Here is a 16,905-nt window from a genome sequence, read left to right on the forward strand (position 1 = left end):
AGGCATGTTCTGATGATTCTTTGCCCAGCCATGATGACAATAAATCCAACTCCTCACTAGCACTCAGGCTCAAGCCGCCAGTGGCATTAAGGAAGGATGACTGCCATGCTCTAAAACTCTCTGGCTTGTCGTCAAATTTTGTGAGACCTGTCCTTACAAGTTCTCTACATGCCAAATATTGGGCAATGCCTGTCATATTAGGAGTCTGTGCATGGGTTGCCAGAGTATGATCGCATCGGAAGGGCTGCGATTGGATGGGAGACGGCCATGCCGGATGACCTGTTCTAGCCTTTAAAAAGGGTTCTTTTTTGATGTGTGGAATTTTAGCATGAGTACCTTCCACGTGGTTGGGAGTGGCGGATTGAGGCACAGGTTTCTTCGGGAGCGCTGCAAACTCTCCTTCGTGTGACCAGTCATCAATAACATGGAAGGGATCATCATCAGTGTAGCGTGAATGATCCACCTGAGTGACCTCATGTTGGGCTGGTGATGGCGATTCCGTGTTCTCGTGCAATGGTTCAAAGTTTGGGAAGGAGGAGATGTCTGTGCGTATCCTAGCCTGCTCCTGGACATAGTCGCTTGTCCTCCCTATGAGTATGTGTCTGTACGCAGTTAGACAGCCAGCCAAACTCCTTTCAATAACGACATGGGAGTCAGGATGTAGCGTCCAAGCTCCGGTGTTTAATAATGCCACACTTGCATGTGGTCAATGAAACAATACAAATCAGTTGCATTGGGTTGGAGTAAAACTGGGAAAGAAAAAGAAAGAAATGCACCTTGTTACATACATGAGATATAACTAACATCTAAACATGAATATGTAATGAAACCATTCAACTCACAGGCAATGCTTTCGAAGGCGTAACAATGTAAGATTACAGCAGATTAACTTGCAGCACACTTCATGCTGATGTGACCTCTTTGTTTGCTTATACTACTTCCTGTTCCTGTTGAGTGACCCTACTGGCCATTACCATCTACTACCACCTACTGGCGGCAACAAAACGTAACACCTGCAATTATAAGGCAGAACAAATGCCCTTTAACCAAATCATCCTTCTGACTCCACCTCTTCCTCCACTTTTGTGTATCAATGAAAAATTATTAAGAAAGAACACAGTAACATCTTGCATTTATACAACAGCTTTAATGTAGGAAACGATTTATACAAAAATTGACACCAAGCCAAAGGAGGAGATATTAGGAAGGGTGACTAAAAGCTTGGTCAAAGAGATAGGTTTTAAGGAGGATGTTAAAGGTGGAGAGGTTTAGGGAGGAAATTCCAGTGCTTAGGGTCTAGATAACTGAAGACATGCCTGACAATAATGGGGCAAAGGAAATGGGGAATGCGTAAGAGGCCAGAGTTGGAGAACTACAGAGTTCTCAAAGCATTGTAGGGTTGGAGGAGGTTGCAGAGATAGGGAGGAGCGAGGCCATGAAGTGAATTGAACATGAAGATGAGAATTTTAAACAGGAGGCGTTTTAGGGACCAGAAGCCAATGTAGGTCAGCAAGCACAGGGATAAGCAGAACTTGGTGCGGGTTAGGATACTGGCAGCAGAGTTTGAGTTTAGGATGAGCTGAAGTTTATAAAGGGTGGAGGATAGGAGGCCGGCCAGGAAAGCTTTGCAATAAATCGAGTCTGGAGGTGACAAATGCATGGATGAGGGTTTCAGCAGCAGACGGGCTGAGGTTGGGACAGAGACTAATGATGTTGTGGAGGTGGAAGTAGGTGATCTTTGTGATGAAGAGGATCTGGGGTTGGAGCTCAGCTCAGGATCAAGTAGGAAGCAGAGATTATGAACTGTCTGGTTCAGCCTGAGACAGTGGTTCGGCAGAGGGATGGGATCGGTGGTGAGAGAACAGAGTCTGTGGGGGTGGGCGAAGACAACGGCTTTGGTCTTCCCGATGTTTAACTGGAGGAAATTGCAGCTCATCCAGGAGCAGATGTCGGACAAGCAGACTGACAACACAGAGACAGTGGAAGGGCCGAGAGGCTGTGGGGAGATAAAGCTTGCTGTCATCAACGTACATGTGAAACGTGATGCTATGTCTTCAGATGATGTCGCCGAGGGGCAACTTTTAGGTGAAGAATTGGAGGGGACCAATGATAGATCCGTGGGGGACTCCTAGAGGTAATGGTGTGGGAGTGGGAAGGGAAGCCATTGCTGGAGATGCTCTGGTTACGATCGGATAGATAAGAGTGGAATCCAAGCGAGTGTAGTTCCACTGAGCTGGGCGACAAAGGAGAGGCATTGGAGTAGAATGCTTTGGTCGACTGTGTCAAAACCTGCAGAGAGGTAGAGAAGGATGAGGATGGATAGTCTACCATGGTCACAATCACATAGGATGTCATTTGTGACTTTGATTAGTGCTGTTTTAGTGCTGTGGCAGGGGCAGAAGCCTAATTGAAGAGATTCAAACATGGAGTTGTGAGAAAGATGAGCACGGATTTGGGAGACAACAGTTTGCAAGACAGAGGGGTCGAGGGTGGGTTTTTTGAGGAGAGGGGTAGTGAGAGCAGTTTTGAAAGAGAGGGGGACAGTACCTGAGGTGGAGGACCCATTTACAATGTCAGCTAGCTTGGGGGCCAGGAAGGGAAGTTGAGTGGTCAGCAGTTTAGTGGGAATAGCGAGAGAGCAGGAGGTGGGTCTCATGGACAACATGAGTTCGGAGAAGGCACGAGGGGAGATAGGACAGAAAGTAGAGAAAGATGCGAGATGAGGGCTGGGGCAGGGGGAACCTTGGAGGAAGCTTGGCTTGGACAAGGGGAAAAGAAGGATGTGGCAGAGGCAGCTGAATGAATGGTCTCAATCTTAGTGACAAAGATATCGCTTGTTGTTGGAGGCAAGGGTGGAGGGGGCAGAGGAGAGGAGTTTAATTAGATGGTTGGTTATGGAGAAAAGAAGCCGGGGTTTGTGTTTGCAGTTTTGGTAGAGGAGAGCAGGGCCCGATAGTGCTTGATGTGATCCAGCCAATTAAAGCCTCCTTGAAAAAGTGTAACATCCCCACCGGCACCTGGGAATCCCTGGCCCAAGACCGCACAAAGTGGAGGAGAAGCATCCGGGAAGGCGCCGAACACCTCGGCCTAGAAATTCGGTTGGTAGCGCCAGCGATTAGCGCCTAAAGAGCCCGAGAATTGGGGCGTTACCCAATTTTCGGGCGGGCGCTGTGAATATAGCGCCACCTCCCATATTGAGTATGATTTTAGCACCGGCGCTAACTTTTTGCGCGCGCCCGCGGGCGCAGGCAGATCATGACGTCATTTCAGTGTGCAACGCCATTTTTGCGCCCCGGACCGGATATTCGGTGGCGCCCGCAACCTTTCCGCCTGGCGCTATTAGTGACAGTTGGATGGAGCGTTCCCAGGCCCTTCTAGGACTCGGGGGGCGCTATTTAAAGGGGACAGCACTAGTATAAAAGCTGCAGCCATTTGGGCTGGCCATCCTGATCGTTGCTGGAGAGAGTTGCTGACCTTCTGTTGGACAGTAATTTTCTCATTGAGCCTTCGGAGGCACTGGCACTGGCAGCTTGAGGGCCCGGCTCCCGAGCTGGTGATGCAGCATCTGAAAGCAGGGAGGTGGAAGAGTGGCTTTAGCAAAAGGACAGGTTCGCAGCAAGGGATGCCAGATTGTGGCAAGGCTATGACATGGGTCCACAGTGAGAAAGCATGCTGGCGGGGGGAACAAGTAGAAGGAGACAGTTGTAAGAGGTGAGAACCTTACCATCGCTGTCGACAATGGGGTCGGTAGCTGCAGTGGTTACAGGACCACTCAGACGTCCTCCAAGAATCTGGTGGACTCTCTCCTCGAGATCCGTGAGAGTGACCACTTGTGGAGGTCCTCCACCGGTGCGAAGCTGGTCTTTGCCAATCCTCGCCAGCATGGACTGCAGGGGAAAGGAGGGGAAGTTATGTTACCTGATGCCCTGAGTGATCATCTCATGCCCCCCATGGTGCAAGAGCCCTTACATGACGCCCTGAGTCAAATGTGCATGTGTGTGCCCAGAAAGGGCCATAGGTGCTTGCTGGCAGATGGCCAATGGGGCACAGGCCACCCTGTAGCCATAAAGTCAGGTGCAAATGAAGGGATGCAGAAGTTTGCAGGAACAACACCTACCCTCACGACCCGAGTGAGGTCGTTGAATTTCTTTCTGCATTGGACAGGGCTCCTGGTCACCATGCTGCTGGAGTTGACCCTCTGGCATACATCCCTCCAAGCTCGTCGGTAGTCCTTATGATTCGGCCTCCTGCCATTGTCTGGGTAGAGAACATCTCGCTGGCGCTCCGCTGCGGCCACCTATTGCTCCAGAGCCTCATTGATGAAGCACTCTGCTCTCTGTCTCACCTTCTCCATCTGGTCCAAGTTTTTATCGCCAGAGAAGGGCCTGCGCCGATTCTGAGGCCTGCAAGGCGCAGAGTGTGGATGCTGAAGCTGACTGACCCACCCCTTTAAGAGCTAGCCGGTGCCTGGAAGTCTCGTGGTCATCGGTAATTGAGAGCACCTGCGCTGAGCCCGTCCGCTCCGATATTGGGTTGCGCCGGAAGTTTAGCGCCTTAGGAGTCCCGTGTAACGCCTGAATTCGCGCCTCAATCACCTTTAGGGGCGATGCAACCCAATATCGCGCCAGGCGGCGATAAGTTTCGTCTGGCTATAAACTTTGCGCAGCGCCAGTTCTAACGCCTCAAGCCGGGCTATACCCAATTTCTAGGCCCTCGAGTCTCTTCGCCGGGAGCAAGTGGAAGCCAAGCGCAGACAGCGCAAGGAGCGCACGTCAACCCAAGCACCCCACCCACCCACCCTTCAACCACCATCTGCCCCACCTGTGACAGAGACTGTAGGTCCCGCGTTGGCCTCATCAGTCACCTGAGAACTCATTTTTAGTGTGGAAGCAAGTCATCCTCGGTTCCGAGGGACTGCCTAAGAAGAAGAAGATCCAGCCAAATCTGGCGATGAATGGCTAATCCAGTTGTGCACCATAGCCATTCAAGTCTGTGTCCTTGGACTTAAGAGCGAAGATGGGGGCCGCACTAAGGGGAATGATTAGGGTGGGAGAGAGTAAGGGTTTTAATGGGAACAAGGGCATCAGAGGTGGAGGTGAGGGTATGACCGAGCAGATCGTTAGCTGCAGAACTTTCATGGCAAAAGGAGGTTCAAAGGCTAGACAGTTGGCAAAAGCATTTCCTTTCCAAAACCAAACGTAGATTTTTTGGGGGGCAATAAATTTGTGCCTTATAATTGTGATAAAGGTTATCTCACCTATAATTGTGATAAAGGTTATCTCACCTATAATTGTGATAAAGGTTATCTCACCTATAATTGTGATAAAGGTTATCTCACCTATAATTGTGATAAAGGTTATCTCACCTATAATTGTGATAAAGGTTATCTCACCTATAATTGTGATAAAGGTTATCTCACCTATAATTGTGATAAAGGTTATCTCACCTATAATTGTGATAAAGGTTATCTCACCTATAATTGTGATAAAGGTTATCTCACCTATAATTGTGATAAAGGTTATCTCACCTATAATTGTGATAAAGGTTATCTCACCTATAATTGTGATAAAGGTTATCTCACCTATAATTGTGATAAAGGTTATCTCACCTATAATTGTGATAAAGGTTATCTCACCTATAATTGTGATAAAGGTTATCTCACCTATAATTGTGATAAAGGTTATCTCACCTTATAATTGTGATAAAGGTTATCTCACCTATAATTGTGATAAAGGTTATCTCACCTATAATTGTGATAAAGGTTATCTCACCTATAATTGTGATAAAGGTTATCTCACCTATAATTGTGATAAAGGTTATCTCACCTATAATTGTGATAAAGGTTATCTCACCTATAATTGTGATAAAGGTTATCTCACCTTATAATTGTGATAAAGGTTATCTCACCTATAATTGTGATAAAGGTTATCTCACCTATAATTGTGATAAAGGTTATCTCACCTATAATTGTGATAAAGGTTATCTCACCTATAATTGTGATAAAGGTTATCTCACCTATAATTGTGATAAAGGTTATCTCACCTATAATTGTGATAAAGGTTATCTCACCTATAATTGTGATAAAGGTTATCTCACCTATAATTGTGATAAAGGTTATCTCACCTATAAAATAAGTGACAATTACCTCCTGGAAAAATGGACACACTTTATTCTAAAATTGAGACAGTAAAATCTGTCTCTTGCAGCCATCTATTGGATTGGTTTATGGTAGCCTTTCATAAGCAGTCGCCTAATGCAGACTAAAGTCGAAACTAATCATTTACTGTTGAGACTGAGGTTCTGTAGTTACTGTACCAGGTGGGGACTAGTGCTCAGGTGCCCAAATAAATGGAAGTTTAAAAGCGGGCAATAATAACTTGAGAACTACTTTTCAGTTCAAACACTGCCCCAAACACAACCTTAGCAAATGAGCCTCTGCCACCACTGTTTCAGCTCCTTATTAAATTGATCTTTTTCGACCATGTCAGTTTGGAAACTGGAACCCTTGATGTTTACATCCTTGTTTTTGAGTTGGTTTTGCTTATGGTAGAGTTTTTGCCATTTATTAATTATGGACTTTCCGGCCATTACCATGATGACAGTAATTGGCTGACAGACCAGGATGCTGACATTATTAAAGCAAATTGGTGACAAATTAAGCGGAACCATTGCATAAAGCTGTGCCATGTACAATTACAACTCTGAATGCAAATCACTTTTGGATAAGCTGAGCCTGCCACCTACTGGCCATCAGAGGATTTGTTTCTTTGTCTGAATCACCTCCATCTCCAGCTTGCTGAATTATTTATCTTAACTATATACAATACTTTATCTGCGTTTTCCAGAAGTTTAAATAAAATAAGTATTTTACATACAGAACCCCACTCCCTTGAGGTTGACAGTAAGAACAGATGACAGCATTGCTTTCTCTACAGCGGTTGGACTTACTGCTTCACTAAGCAGCACAGCCTGTGTGATCCAGGCAGCTGGGTTCTGATCAGACAATTGCACACATGTAGATTTGAGCACTTACACCACAACCAGCTCTTACTTTCTGAAAATATTGAGATATTCAATCTCCTACTCTTCTGATTTGATATTTTTCCCCTTGTGCTGTCATTGTGCCTATTGTTTGGTTCAGTACAGCCATGTAAACACGTGTCCACAACCACAGTAGTTATTAGTCAGCCTCAACAGGAAGGGAAAATAGCACTTTTCAGTGCAGCTGTTATTTACAAACACCTCTCTCGCACTCCTAGACAGGGTACAAGAAAATGCTTGGTGTCTGACAATCCCTCTGTCACCGTTCGCCTCAGCCTCTCTATTGCACCTTTTTCGGTGTTCTCCATTGTACTGGAATCACTAGGGTCAATGCTCCTCTGAACTTTCTCCTTTGGCCTTCATGCCATCTCACACTTTCTTCCAAGTCTCTACATTGTCAATCTGTTCAAATCAAGACTTGTTGACAGTTTTTCTAGCTCATTCTCTCCCAGACCTCCAAACTGTAGAAATCCTTGCCTCCCTCAGTCTTTCCTTCCTTCTACAACCTTCAGGCTTTTCAAACCCAAACCTGGAGTCACTGAATCACAACTTCCTGCTGTAGCTGGTCTTGTCTTCTCACTAACTCTCTTCATTGGGCCTTGGACCTTCACATTGGCTTCTCCATTAAAGAATTACCCTCACTGCATAATCTATCAGGTAGCAAATTAAAGCTAAAAGTTTGTGTGACATTTAGAAAAGGCCCGTCAACCTCATCTCAACTCTACTATAGTGTAGCAATCACACAACAATTATGTTATGAGTGAAGTTGGAGGGACAGAAAATGGGGTGAGACCGAGAAATACCAGAGTCCTGCCCTTTAACATTGCACTCAAAATTCTGCCGGGGTGGGTTTAAGAAGTGCCCAAAACCCAAACAGATGCAAAATGCCAGGAAAATGATTGATGCCATCCGTCAAAATACCCAACATTTCCATTAGTATAACTCAACAACATGGGCCAGATGGTTTCCATCCCAGGGTTTTAAAGGAAGTAGGTGAGCACATTGCAGATGCCCGAACTGTAATCTTCCAAAGTTCTCCAGATTCAGGAACTGTCCCTTTAAATTGGAAAATTGCACATGTCACTCCGCTTTTTAAGAATGGCGAGAGAGGGAACCAGGGAATTATAGACCAGTTAGCCTGACATCTGTTGTCTGAAAATTGCTAGAGTCTATAATTAAGGACAGGGTGACTGAACACCTCGAAAATTTTCGGTTGATCAGAGCGAGCCAGCATGGATTTGTGAAAGGTAGGTCCTGCCTGACAAACCTGATTGAATTTTTTGAGGAGGTGACTGAAGTAGTGGACAGGGTAATGTCTATGGATGTTATTTATATGGACTTCCAGAAGGCATTTGATAAAGTTCCACATAAGAGACTGTTATCTAAGGTAGAAGCTCACGGAATTGAAGACAAATTATTGACCTGGTTAGGCTGAGCGGCAGGAGACAGGCAGTAGAGATAATGGGCAGGTACTCTAATTGGCACGATGTGACTAGTGGTGTCCTGCAGGGATCTGTGTTGGGGCCTCAACTATTCACAATACTTATTAACGACTTAGATGACGGGATAGAAAGTCACATATGCAAATTTGCCAATGACAGAAAGATAGATGGCATTGTAGGCAGTGTAGATGAAAGCATAAAATTACAAAGGGATATTGACAGATTAAGTGAATGGGCAAAACTGTGGCAAATGGATTTCAATGTAAGGAAATGTGAGGTCATCCACTTTGGACCTAAAAAGGATAGAACAGGGTAAAAAGCTAGAAACAGTGGCATTTCAAAGAGACTTGGGGGTACAGGTACATAGATCATTAAAATGTCATGAACAGCTGCAGAAAATAATCAAAAATGCTAATGGAATACTGGCCTTTATATCTAGAGGACTAGAATACAAGGGGGTAGAAGTTATGCTGCAGCTATACAAAACCCTGGTTAGACCACACCTGGAGTACTGTGAGCAGTTCTGGGCACCACACCTTAGGAAGGATATATTGGCCTTGGAGGGAGTGCAGTGTAGGTTTACCAGAATGATACCCCGGACTCCAAGGGTTAAGTTACGAGGAGAGATTACACAAATTAGGGTTGTATTCCCTAGAATTTAGAAGGTTAAGGGGTGATTTGATCGAAGTTTTCAGGATATTAAGGGGAACAGATAGGGTAGGGGGAGAGAAACTATTTCCGCTGGTTGGGGATTCTAGGACTAGGGGGCATAGTTTAAAAATTAGAACCAGACCTTTCAGGAGTGTAATTAGGAAACACTTCTACACACAAAGGGTGGTAGAAGTTTGGAACTATCTTCTGCAAACGGCAATAGATGCTAGATCAATTGTTAATTTTAAATCTGAAATTGATGGCTTTTTGTTAACCAAAGGTATTATGTGATATGGGCCAAAGGCGGGTATATGGAGTTAGGTCTCAGATCAGCCATGATCTCATTGAATGGCGGAACAGGCTCGAGGGGCTGAATGGCCTACTCCTGTTCCTATGTTACTATTAACAACAACTTGTATTTATATAGCAACTTTAAAGTATTAAAACATCCCATAGCGCTTCACAGGAGCGTTATCAAACAAAATTTGACACTGAGCCACATAAGGAAATATTAGGGCAGGTGACCAAAAGCTTGGTCAAAAGGTTAGGTTTTAAGGAGCATCTTAAAAGGAGGAAATAGAGGTAGAGAGGTGGAGAGGTTTAGGAAGCAAATTCCAAAGTTTAGGGCCTTAGCAGCTGAAGGCACAGCCACCAATGGTTGAGCGATTAAAATTGGGGATGCTCAAGAGGCCAGAATTGGAGGAGCACAGATATCTCAAATGGTTGTAGGGCTGGAGGAGATTAGAGAGATATGAAGGGGCGAGGCCATGGAGGGATTTGAAAAGAAGGTTGAGAATTTTTAAATTGAGGCGTTGCTTATCCAGGAGCCAATGTAGGTCAGCGAACACAGGGCTGATGGGTGAACGGGACTTGGTGCGAGTTAGGACATGGTCAGCAGAGTTTTAGATGACCTCAAGTTTACGGAGGATAGAATGTGGGAGGCCAGCCAGGAGTGCGATGGAATAGTCAAGTCTAGAGGTAACAAAGGCATGGGTGAGGGTTTCAGCAGCGGATGAGCTGAGGCAAGGGTATATATAAAGCAGGCATGAATGCCATTATCAGTGGATCAAGGCCATAGCACCATAACCATGGGTTTCCCAATTGGTATTCCTATTTAGTCATTATTAATGGAAGCAGAACAAGAGCAGGAGGAAGAGGATCACAGGGAGGCACACCTCATCAGACTGAACTGAAGGAAGATGAGACTTAATCACTGCTAGCTTACATGAAGTGTCTGCAGAACAGGATGTCACTTAAGAAGTCTGCTTAAGGAGGCTACGCTTCACTAAAGAAGCTTTGGATAAGCTTTGTGTCCTGCTTCAACCAGGCTTCCAAACCAGGTCTTTCAATGAATATCCCTGAGGAAGATGAGGAGGCAGGAAGGGGATCACATAATCCACAAGAACATCAGCAGCTGCAGGAAGAAGAGACAGAAGAGAACAGGAGCAAGGAGCAGACAGATTCAGTAGCAACTAATCAGAAACACCTTTCCAAGTCATTAAATAAAGAGAAACACCTAAAGCTTGCCCTCTCCCACAATTACCTACACCATACAATCCTGGGGAAGAACCCCAGCACTGATCTCTCAGGACACGTCTTCCATTACCCCAACTATGGTCAGTTACTATTACAGTTACAAGACTATTACAAGAGATTTTTTAACATGCACCAACATTTTTCATTGTGTCTTTCATGTCAACACTGTACTTCGCTCTGGTGCCCCTGTGCACTGTCCTTAAGCCTATTCTAGTGTTCTATCTAGGTGCTGCCAGAGGTACTGAACACACTGTGAGAACATGAGCCTATTGAGACCAACATGGGCTGCTGAATCTCAGGAGGGCCGTGCTGCAGGCTGTATCACCACTACTGGTGAATGGGCAGCCTGGTCCCATTTCATCCACCTACAAGAGCAAGCAAAGTGTAAGTGAGACTTGATACATTACAGCTTGTGCAGCTATAAACCAGAGGCAGTTTGCTTTACATAAGGAAACTGACTGAACTGGACATGCACTGCCACCAGGAAGCAGGGCAGCAATGTGAAGGAAGACTCCAGCCATGCTGGGTCCTGGATCTGACTGCCCACTGATCAGTGGGAGGGCAGACCTAATGTTGACAGTTAGACAGTCTCCCCAAGATCTCAGATCTGGTTGTCATTGCTCTCTCTCTATATAGTCCCCCAAAGCCTGAAGGCTAGTAGTCAATGCCTCTACATTGGAGGCACTGGGAGTGAAGTTCAACTTTGTAATGCTATGTTTCATTTGGAAAAAATCAGTGATATCTTGCTATGTTTTATCTAGAGAAACAGTGAAGAGAGGTTAGAATATGAGGCAGCTAATGTAAGTATTCCATGTAGCAATGGAAGCTCTATGATCAGGGTTCTTGCAAGCATGTCTGTACTCCCAAAACACAAGACAGGGAAGCTGTAGATGATCTAGATAAACCTATAGGTGTTGGTGGTCCTCTTATTTCTCTGTTCAGCATCAATAGGGTGGGCCCCAGGAATTCCAGTATTTCTCCACACATGGTCTGAAATTTGGGGGTGTTACGGGCCAGCTGTAAATGAAAAGTGAAAGGCATTTATAGCACCGACGACTAGGCAAATTATCGTGTTATAAGAGCTAGACACACAAGGTAATATATAAAGAAAGTGCATTAAAGGGTTAAGGGGAGGAGTAAGCATACCTTGGCTGCTCTGGTTCAGTCATTAAACTTCTTCCTGCAATGCAATGGAGTCAGAGAGGTCCTTAGTAGCACTCACTGCCATAACAACTCGCTCCACAATGTACACACCACTAACTTCAGGGGTCTCATGCCACCAACTGCAAAGAGTCTGTTGGTCCTGCTCTGCATTTCACTAAGCAGAACATCCAGGTCAGATTCTGAAAACTTTGCTGTTTTCCTCTTTGCTCTTGCTGCCATCCTTCACTCGGTTTGCCTGCTTCCTCCAGTGTTGTCATTCTATTCATTAAGCAGCAGCAAGTTTTATATCCTGCTGCATCAAGTCTCCGCCTCTTTCACTGAATTTCTGCTGTTCCTCCAGTCTGCTTCCAAAACAGATCACATCTTGGACAGTTCTCCCTCCTTTGCATGTGTTTTCCATGCTTCCCAGTTCCCACCCATCATAACTGAAGCCTAGATTATGTAAATTAGCTGACTCAGTGACTTCCAGCAGAGCCAACGGTGGAGTAAAATGGTGGGTGGAAGTTCTAGGCTTTCTCGGGGAGAACAAAGAAGTGGAAAATGTTTTGATAAAGGATGGGGTGGAGCCTTAGCATGCCGACATGGTGTACCACAGAGTGATGGAGCACAGTTTGGTGCCCGTGATTCATCAGCTAATGAATTCGCAGTTCCGACTGGGCAAGTGCCACTTGTAGGTTAGGTAATTTTCCAGTGGGAGGGAAGGAACATTCTAATGGATTGCTGAACAATCTAAAGAATCTGGAGAATGTAAAGGAGAAAGGGTGACAAACCATGTGTAAATTAATAAATAGCAGTGGTTCCAACACTGAGCCCTGGGGCACCCCCCCCTCCCCCACCTCTCTCCCTTCCCCCCCGCCCCCCGCCGCCGCACTCTGACATTACCTTTTTAATCAGTACTCAGTGTTTCCTACCTTTCAGCCAATGTTTTATTTATACCCAAGTTTTGCTTTGCATCCCCATAGTTTTGAGCTTAATTAGTAACCTTACAGGTGGAACTTTATCAAATGCATTTTGAAAGCCTAAGTACAAAAAAGAAAGACTTGCATTTATATAGCGCCTTTCACGACCACTGGACGTCTCAAAGTGCTTTACAGCCAATGAAGTACTTTTGGAATGTTGCAATGTCACAATATCATAGTGTTTACCACAATCAACTTGTCTCAAAGAAATCAAGGAGGTTGGTCAGGCAGAGTCTTCCCTGTTGAAAGCCATGTTTACTAGAAGATTGTACAGAAAATCCTCAAGTTTACTCCTGATAATCAATTCCATTATTTTACATGGAATGAAAGTAAAACTAATAGGTCTTTAGTTGACTGCCTGTTTCGCTAACTTTCTTGCATATAGGTACCATGTTAGCTTGTTTCCAATTACAGTACTGGTACTTCCCCAGTGTCTATTGACTCTCTTGTTGCTGTTATAAATATGGAGGTGTGTAGAGCTCCGTAAGCCATGCTTACACATTTATCACCAGAGCCCCTATCTTTTCAAGAGTTTGCTGAGAGAAGCTGGAAAAGGATTTTTGAAAAAGAGAAATATTAATGGGTATGGCACAGACCTATTTCTGTGCTGCAACATTCTATGATTCATCACACTTGTATGTGGATTCCAATGTATAGTGCTTTTACTTCTAAGTAAATCTAGACACTCAGTGAGCCTGTAAAAGTGGGCTAGTGTTGTGATATTTCCCATCATCTGAATTAATTAAAAAAACCTAGTGGGCATCGTGCGTATTCTCCAGGAAGAAATATAATGTGATCAGGGTTAATTGTTAGACCAGGTTTATGCAACTCAGTATGGCAGAAAGTAAAAGACACATGTTTCAGTTGGTAGGAGACATCTATGGCCCACTTATGACAACTTTCAAGCTGTTTAAATGAGAAAATGGTGTTGGAGAAATCCCAAATTGTAACAAGCACTAAAAGCACTGATATGCCACACCAAGATAAAAATGTATTTCAAAAATTGGAGAAAAATATCCAATTTCAAAAGCACAGGCCTGGGAGTAGATCACCTACCCACCCTCTAGTTGGGGGATTGTTCATGATAAAAAGACATTAAAAAAGACAACAAAGGAAATATGGGGGCAAAGGCTGTATTGAAGAAATGATGGATCTTGCATAAATATGAAAATTAGAATATTTCAAAAACAATAACAACAACAACTACTTGTATTTATATAGCGCCTTTAACATAGTAAAACATCCCAAGGTGCTGCACAGGAGCATTTGCACAGGCACTGCACAAGGCGTTGCACAGGAGTAAATGCAAATTTGCTTTGCTTTAGTAGATTTTTAAATATTATATCAACATTGCTTTAAAGAGCAAATACTTCATAGCTATCTGGTAAAACTCAGCTTTGGAATATTTCAGGTTCATAGTCCGAATCCTCTAGAATATAAAAACGTCAAGGATATGTAAAATATATTTGAGTCATTTTTATGAAATGCACCAGGAAAAATGCTTCTAAATGCTCCAAGTGTTAAAGAAGATGTGCATTCTACAGTTCCATAATCTCAATGTTATAACGGCATAGCTGTACATTTATTCCTGTTTCAGTTGACCTTGGTTAAACAATTTGTTTTGTACTATCTTCAATTGTCCAACAGCCCTTATATGATCTCATACTTTCTGACTAAATAGGGTGCATCACTAAGTTACAGAAAGTGACAGGGAAATTATTGTTTTGATATACAACATTGATGATTTTTTACATTATGAAAAAGAATGTTTATACACTTGTAATAATTAATTTTGGATATAACTGGCAGCTAACTCATCAGAAATAAAATTTTAGAACAAAATTCTGTCAATACTAAAATAATCTATTAAACATAGAGAATGATCTTTGGAAATAGATAGTTTGCAAACCATTAAGTAGCATAGCTAAATAACTCAACAGTACCTGGCATGTGAGTTTTGTCAGTCATGGAGTGAGTGGTTTACACACAAAAATTTTATATATACAGTACATATATATAAAACATTTAGATCTTAAATTATCCATAATATATTGAAAAAATAGAGCCAATTTCCCCGAGCTGCCGCTGTTCAGAAGCAAAGTATGTGCAGTCACCAGAAATGCACTGTGCCTGGGGAAGGAACGGAGCGCTGGAATTTCCTATTAGCTCTCAACAGCATAATGAGGGTGAACATTGGGCGCACATGGAGATGCACAATTCGTGAAGACCACCCAGGCTGATTAAAGGGGCATGGAGCACCAAGAAGCAAATCTGAGGAACTGCAGAGTATTTGTTTTGGATTGGTCCTGCGGTTCTCGCAAGGAGGTGACTGTTTAGGATGCTCTTGACATTTTGAAAGTGTAAAAAAATTTAAGGTTTTTGTGTAAAATGCTTTTTACTATATTTGTGACTGAAGTCTTCCTTGGAATATATGTGCTCTTGCTGCTTCTGAAGTTCTATCTGCTGGCGTTGTTTCTCTAGCAGCATAGGGTGGTAGCAATATGAAAAGGGCAAAGAGCTCTACAGTTTGATGAGGCAAGCATAGAACTGCTGCTTCAGACTATGGAGAGGCGGAGGGCAATGCTGTACCCCACAGTGGGCAGAAAAATATCAAAAACATCTGGGTGGAACGTATGGCAGCAAACAGTGGAGGAACTGAACAGTGGCTGTGCGTCCAACCCACGTGGATGCAGTGCCAAAAGAAGTTCACAGATCTTGTGAGAAGGGGCAAGCTAGGACATTGGAAATAACAACAGAAAATGCTGGAAAAACTCAGCAGGTCAGGCAACATCCGTGGAGAGAAATTTGAGTTGACGTTTTGGGTCAAACCCTTCTTCAAAGCTAGGACATTGGTTGGCTATGCTTCTCAACAAGGCAAGGTTATTTTTGTGTGCACCTCAATACATTCTGTCCCTCAATCTCTAGATCCTAAAAAACCTCCCATCTTCACTCTTCTAGCCCTTCCTTCTCCACCACCAATTCTTATAGCAAACATGCCCACTGCTAAAAGTTCTCAAGCTTGAATGTCTCCTCACCCACCCTTTGACACACCTCAATATTTTATAACATTCATCCCTGTTTCTTTTTTTTTTAACAGGAAAAGGCAGACACTAATAGAAGGCAGAGTTTGGCAAAGGGAGGAGGGAAAGCCTTCATAAAAGGACCTCACCTCCTTTGATTAGCAGGCCATCTCCAGCCAAGAACACCAAATCCTGGATGTTACAGGACAGCAAGTCCCAGCAAGGGGTTAGTATTCCAAGGTTCCTACTAGAATACTGCAATATAATAGTCTTTCCAGGAGCACTAGAACCATGCGAAATGCTTGACTATGTTAGTATTACAATTATAAATTTGTTTTAGTCACTGCGTCCTTTTTGTGTCTGTATAGAATCTTCTCAGGCTTCTGCAGTTGGCCCCTCCCACAACTCACCTGGCAACAGCCTCAGGAGAAGTCACACCACACCTAGCACCCCATCACTGCACTTTCCCTACCCACTCACCAGCTCAGATAATCCACCCTGGAGTATTTAGATAGACAGTAGTTGGGCATCACAAGTGGTGAGTCACAGACCACCGATGGACAGGTGCAGGTGGAGGAAGAGGAGCAGGGAGCTCCTCATAAGGGGAAGAGATTGCCTCCTTCCTCAGCTGTTAAGGTCAGAGAACCAGATCGAAGTGGTCCAGCTTTTAAGCGAAGGGTGCTTTCTTAGCACAATGCGAAATTGGGTTACTGGTAGATCTCCCAGAAGTTTCCAACAATTGACGGTTATCATGGAGGAGTCCAGCATTCACGCGTCGGATGCTGAGGATCAGGCTGCAGAGCCTGCAGGCATCCTTGGATAGGGTGGCAATTTCAAAGCAATCTGCAGAGCACACTCCACTCCCGCCATGATGACATGATAACAATTCAAACAGGTGTCATCTGACTTTGGACTGCACTATCATATCACTGGCTATGGTTACTGATGTATTTGCCCAAATGAGGCATGAGATGGGGGGTGGGGGGAAATGGGCTTCCGTGACATCACTGTAGCCATCAGATTTGTGCACCCGCAGATCAGAGAGCATGGTAATATGCTTCAAGTAGGATTGGGATGTATATGACCATGGAA

Source organism: Somniosus microcephalus, chromosome 14 (assembly GCF_052327205.1).
Source record: "Somniosus microcephalus isolate GS21.2 chromosome 14, FLI_Smic_1.0, whole genome shotgun sequence".
Classification (NCBI taxonomy): domain Eukaryota; kingdom Metazoa; phylum Chordata; class Chondrichthyes; order Squaliformes; family Somniosidae; genus Somniosus; species Somniosus microcephalus.